The following is a 7,091-nucleotide window of genomic DNA, read 5'->3' as shown; positions in this document are numbered from 1 at the left end:
TTGTTGACATTTCGTTGTTTATATCTATAATCTGTTTGATGTTTGTTTTATCTGTGACTGTAATACATTTAATAATGCTCTAGTTTTCTTTCCCTATTGGGGATAAATTTTAAAACAACATAATGCTCTAGTTATTATTATTGTGATATGATCGAAATTTTGTTACAAAACACATTCATAATTCGATTGATTACAGCAGTAAAAAAAATTAAATAAAAAAACTGACGAAATTCATAGTATCAATAAGTTACCGTCTCGTTTAAATTTTCATTTCACTTTTCTCAATAACTTACAACACTAACATGACTTCAATTATATAAAAAAATCACTTTTATTTATTTAAATGACGCCCAACCACGCATTTGCGAATAATAAAAAAGGCGCGATATTATAGCAGAAAAATACTTTAAATTGTGAATTTGCTACCAAAAACATTTATCATAAGATTTTTAAACGGTAGCAGATTCACATACTGTAGGCACTTAGATCAAACAAATTAATATTATATCAAAAAAAAATTATAAATATTTAGTTTTTAAGGTATTACTTTAAGAACATTGTCGTTATAGTGATTTTATAGAAAATGAACTTAAAATATAAGATAAATGTACCACCATTGTCTCAAACGCAATCATATAAATATTTTTTTTTTCTGCAAAACTCTTTTCACATTTAATTTCAAAAAAAAGGTAAATTTCTAATACTAGTAAATTTTTATAAAATGTATTAATGTATAATTTAATTTTTTTTTTCTGAAACGATAATTAAATGAGAGTATTTAAAAAGCAGACGTATTATAAATAATTTTAAATTTTTTGAAAAACACATTTTTCACTAAAAGAAGTTATCAATTACATTATTATACTTAATTTTTTTTTCCGCTAAATCGATTTATCAAAAATTATACATAATAATACCAAAGGTGTGTTTTTCAGATAGATATGTATTTTTTTTTTTTGTTTTGTTTTAGGGTGAAAAACCACGTGATAACACTATAGCTATAGAGATCTTTAAACGTATATTATTATTATTATTTTTTTGTAAATTAATTTTAAATTACAACTTTAGGTTAATTGTTTAAAATAAGGTTATATTATATCAATTAAATACTATTTTTCAGATAACATTTATAAATAAGTGATTATGTTTATAATTATTATATCATTAGAAATTGTGATGAAAATAAACAAAAATTGTTTTGGTCAAATTCTATTATTATTTGATAACCGTTTTATCGTGTAGACGATTTGCAGATAAAAATTACCGAAAAAAAAAAACCGTCAGACAGAAATTTATAGTTGCTATATTATATTGTAAAATTATTTACCGATTACTATTTTTACATTAATTACAAAAAGGAGAATAAAATTTTGCATAGGAAGCACTTCAAGACATTCATTTCGTTATTTTAATTATAATGGAAGTACTGCCCTAGTCAGGTTGCTCCAACAGATTATTTTCTGGTGTGTCCTACTTAATTTTAGTTTCAGTCATAACAAAACCATATTAGGAGGTCAGGTGAGGCCGAGTTCTTTTCGAGCTCAACCGGCATTGTTAGTATCAGTATATTCATATTTTAATTCATTTATTTCAATTTAAAAGCTTATATATTTATTTTACTAACCGACTTCAAAAAAGGAGGAGCTTACTCAATTCGACCGTATATACGAGTATATATATATATATATATTTTATGTATGGTCGGGGATAACTTCGTCGTTTATGAACCGATTTTGATAATTCTTTTTTATTGGAAAGCAGATATTCCTAGTTTGGTACCATGATAAGGAAACCAGGATCTGATGATGGGATCCCAGAAAATTCGAGAGAAACTCTCGAAAAGCTTTTTACTGGGTGTACCGATTTAAATGATTTTTAATTTAATCGAAAGATTACAACTTTAGGAGTAATTTTTGATAATGCGTATTTACTTGACTATTTTTTCGTCAACCTCCGTTGTATTACTTATCGATATAATTGAAGTCGGTTTTTCTTCGTTTGCCTGCAAACACAATTATTATATTTATATACAATGTTATTTGAATGTTATATAAATATTTATATAACATTCATATAACATTGACGCCGCGTTCGCGCAACGGTCACAGCCATGGATTGTACCTGTTGCGCTGGCGGTTGCGGGTTCGATCCCCGCACATGACAAACATTTGTATTGGCCATACAGGTGTTTGCCGTGGTCGTTAAGCCGTCGGTCCCGGTTGTTATCATGTACACCTGATAGCGATCGTTACTCATAGTAGGGAATATATCCGCCAACCCGCATTGGAGCAGCGTGGTGGATTAAGCTAGGATCGTTCTCCTACACGGGGAAAGAGGCCTATGCCCAGTAGTGTGATATTACAGGCTGAAGCGATTTATATAACATTGTATGTTTGTGTATGTGTATATTAATTTGATTGGCGAAATACGTTATCGTGATCGTATGCAATTATAATGATATATATGAAGTTTTGGTGTGTTTTAAATCCTTTTGTTTTTCTGTATCCTTTTGTGTTTCTGTGTTAGTACTATCAGATATGGCGACGATACGATTATAGATGACGTGATAGTAGAATGCATATTTTGAAATTACGGTCAATGAACAGCACCAAGACAATAAAATATTGTTATGCGAATGTTTATTAAGTATTATTAACATGTATTAGTCACTTCTATGATAAAGACTAAAACTTATTAATTTTAATTATTATAGCTTTGTTACGATCTTTTTAACCGATCTTCTGTGTAATATGTACCATTTTATGTTTATAATTTTCAATTATGTTTTCTAGTCTTATACTATTAAACGAGCAATTCTTATATATATATATATACGGCACCAACGAGTTTCATGAAATTTAGTATGAAGGGAATTTCGGGAGAGATAAATAAATCTAGCTAGGATTTATTTTTAGGAAATGTCGTTTTATCCCAGTTTTTAGACAGTAAAAAAATATCGTTAGAATACGAAGGTAAATTTCCCAACTGTCAGTAAAGTTATAATAGCTCGGATGGGAAATCGAGACCATGGTTCAAATCCTCGGTCGATCATTATTTTTTCTTTTTTTTTTTTCTAATTGCACTCGTTATTTTTTATTTAATAATGTACGTAAAATTGATAAATATTATTCATATCTTATCATTATTATTTTTTAATAATTTTATTAATAATTTTTTTCATGTAAAAAAAATATTATTCATATTTTATAAATAATGATTTCCAAGAAACATGATTTACTAAAAATACCGAGCTAAGCTCGGTCACCCAGGTTATTATAAAGTATAAATGAATATACGTATATTAATTATTTTGAATAGGCATTGCGGGTTCATACAGGTATTTTCCGTGGTCTGGGCGTTTAAGCTTGTGTATTGTGTGTGTTTCCGGATACCGACACAGGAGCGAATCCTTGTGGCGGCATCAAGATGGAGTATCAAGAGTAATCGTTTATTATATAAACTATATAGACTAATACGTTGAATAGGCTTTTAATGGGACAGGTTCATAAATCGAACCCATCTTCAAAAATTCATAAAATATAAATAATCGACTGATGGAAGGAGAAACTCGCTTTTTTTTCGAATTGACAGTTGTTGTTGGCCCTACTGGCCTTTACAGCGTCACAGGTGAGAGGGGCCAGGCACTTAGGCAAACCGGCCGCGAAGGAAGATGTGGGCCCTTTTCGGCGGGCACGGGGTTGACGTTCGTCCTAAGGGTGTCTCGTCGTCGGGGGAGCGCTGCGGCGAGTTGTGGACGGTCGATGCGCCTAAGCGTATCCGAGCCGTCCTAACGCGGGGGACCTCGTCTTCGCCGGCGAAGGCGGTGCGTGTGTGGAACTCGCTTGAAAATTTTCAGCTTATATACTGGTACGTGAACAAGTCGTTAGCGCGATTTAAAAGTGCACAGTGACATCTATTGGCGAGGAGGTAGGGGGTGGTGAACGGGTTCACCCTCCTCCTCATTCCAATATCTAATTTCCCCTTAATAAATATGTCTAACAGATAAATCTAAGCCTAATCACTAACACAATAAGGTGAAATTCTAAAAAACTATGAAAATTTAAACATGTGTTTAACGTTAATAGATTAAAAAAAGTTATTTGATTATTAATTTTGAAGGAACAATGATATTTTGAAAATTTGATTATTGTGATTTGACATTTTTATTATTGTCGTATTGACGATTTTACGAAATTTAGAATAATTGTGCTACTCCATTGAAATATAGAAGGGTTTTCTTTATATGTAGTTCATCATTACATATATGTAGTTGCTTCTGATATTTTAAATATTTATTCTTGTTGTTTACTGTTTTTTATTAGATACATGAGTGAAGCCGCAGAAAACCGCTTGTAACCTATAAACACCTGAGCATAGGCCTTCCTATAGAAGCAAAAGCAAATCAAAAACATAACTTCATTTAAGTTGGCTTTAGAATCGCATTCGAATTGTCGCTATAGAAATTAAAACTTACATTGGTTATTAATAAATTATTTATATTAAATGTACAACTACCGCCAATTCGATAAGCGGATTATGCAGAGACGAATTGGCAAAACATTTTGTGTTCCTATTTTAACGAAAAACTTACTAGTTTGGATACATACTCGTAACATAGGTATGTCTTGCTGCTTACCCACCTGCAATGTACGTGGATACACCCGGCTATGCGCTTATTAGAAATAGTTAATTATTACATCATACCCCGTGAGAGAGACCCATTTTTGTCTTCTTTTCTATGTCAGTGCTTCAAAGTGTTATGCTTTGATACATAAAGGTTAATAGGTGTTACAAAAATGTTATATAATGTAACTAGCTGTGCCCGCGACGTCGTCCGCGTGGAATTTTTCCAAAAAAATATTTTTCAGTTCGCATAGTTACAAAATAAATAAATTTCTAAAATAAAAGTAGCCTAAGTTATTCTTTAAGCTGTCAGTGAAAGTGGCGTCAAATCGGTCCAGCCGTTTCAGAGATTAGCCGGAACAAACAGACAGATAGACAGACAGACAAACAGAAAAAAATTGTAAAAATGTTATTTTGGTATATGTACCGTGTATACATCCACATGCATTTAGTAAAAAGCGGTTATGTTAATAGTACACACAGATACTTAAATTTATTTATTTCTATAAATAATGGAGTGACAATTTCTAACACCTCCTCCATACAAATTGGATTGGATTGGATGCTTCTGGGGGAACTGGGGGTAGTTAAGGCATCGCGCTTGCGACGCTTCTGCCAAAAAATTTATAATAAGCCAAAAGTTTTCTATTTAGATTTATATTCTGTTGATTCTTTGTTGCTTGATACAAATGTCTGTGATTGTTATGTAGCTTATAATGTTGAATAAACGCGTTTAAACTTTTTTAGTTTTTTTTTAAATATATCTTTAGCTTAGGTGTTTAGCACTGTGGGACTTCCCTTACCAACAAATATACCTATCTATATACTATATACCTATCGATTTGTATATATGTGTTATATTAATTCTCCGATAAAATATTTCTTTGCGCCATATTTTTATCTGATAAAGATTAATTTTATGAAAAAGGTATTAAGAAAGTATATCGTACCGTTTTCTTTTAAGTTGATAGGTATATTTAACATCTATTCATGTATGAATGTATTTCAATCGTCAAGTATCAGTTTTGTGTGATTCCCGTTTAGTTTTATCAAAACCAAAAAGACATATTATAATAAAATATAAATACTTCTTTGTATTTTCAATGCATAAGGCTTTAATTGTTATCATTTTTTATAGGCACTGGCTCATCCCAATCGAATAATAATAAGAGTACCTAAAACATTTAATATTTAGATGTAGTAAACTTTTCTCTAATGAAAATTTAGAATTGAAAGAAGTTTGGAATGCCCTTCCGACTTTCGTTTTTCCAAATAATTACAACTTGGGTATCTTCAAATCAAGAGTGAATACGCATCGCAACCATCAGGCGAGATCGCGGTCAAGCGCTAGTCTATATATTTAAAAAAAATCTTTTAAGTGTCGAAATAACTGAAGATGACTATAAAATCTATGGAATCGATTTGTCATCATCAAATCAGTGACACGATTTAGCCTGTAATACCCCACTGCTGGGCATAAGCCTCTTTCTCCATGTATGAGTAAGATCAGTGACAGTCATTTCAAAGTTAATAATTTTTCAGCACCTTTCTATAAAATCTAAGGCATTAGGCATTTTACAATATTCTAAAGAACACATGTGTGCTCTCCCAAAAGCCATTCGTTATTATGTATATTAACAAAATATTTAACCTCGTAAGGCCCAACCCAAATTTATGTACCTATGAACAAGTTGAAATTGTCAAAATTAAAAACATGTTTAAGGTTGATAACAGCACGAAATTTTGCATTTTTTGGGGTTTTTAAATTAAGAAAAAAAGTATGTAAGAACCTGCACTATTGATGTCAATATAAGCACTAACTAATCTTCTTACCATTTATATATAGGCTTAATGGACATTTTAAAACAAACACTGCGTATGTCTGCTTGTTGCTGTATGCTTTGTTGTCAATAACTTCTTTAAAGTTTTCAATAAGTACATTTTCATTTAATTGAATATTATATAATTTATAGCAGCTAATGGGTTAACTTTTATGATTGTCAAGATAACGTAACTTCAGTAGGTAATTGAAATTAATTGCAGATTTTAAAGCCACATTAAAGAAAATTACTATATTTAAAGCCGGTATTATAACTGGTTGTGACCTCATACTAAAAATCCGTGTCTAGAAGGCAAATATTGAATACATCACACGACACGAAAGGCACATGGTGCTAAAAAGCTATGAAAATGTAAACATTTTTTAATAATAAGGTCTGAAAAACTAATACGAAATTACGTATACGTGTAGGCTGGATGAGGATTGCGGAAAACCGGAATGTATGGCGCGAACTTGGGGACGCCTATGTCCAGCTGTGGACTGCAAAAGGCTGAACTGACTTCAAATAATGTAATTATTTTTGTTTTGTTATCATTTAACTAACAAACTACTACAAGGATTTTTTTAAACTCCAATGTTATCATTTAATAGAGTGTATTAATTGATTAAATAAACAAAGATTAACCTT

Source organism: Melitaea cinxia, chromosome Z (genome assembly GCF_905220565.1).
Source record: "Melitaea cinxia chromosome Z, ilMelCinx1.1, whole genome shotgun sequence".
NCBI classification, from domain to species: Eukaryota; Metazoa; Arthropoda; class Insecta; order Lepidoptera; family Nymphalidae; genus Melitaea; species Melitaea cinxia.
This window is presented reverse-complemented; position numbering follows the sequence as displayed.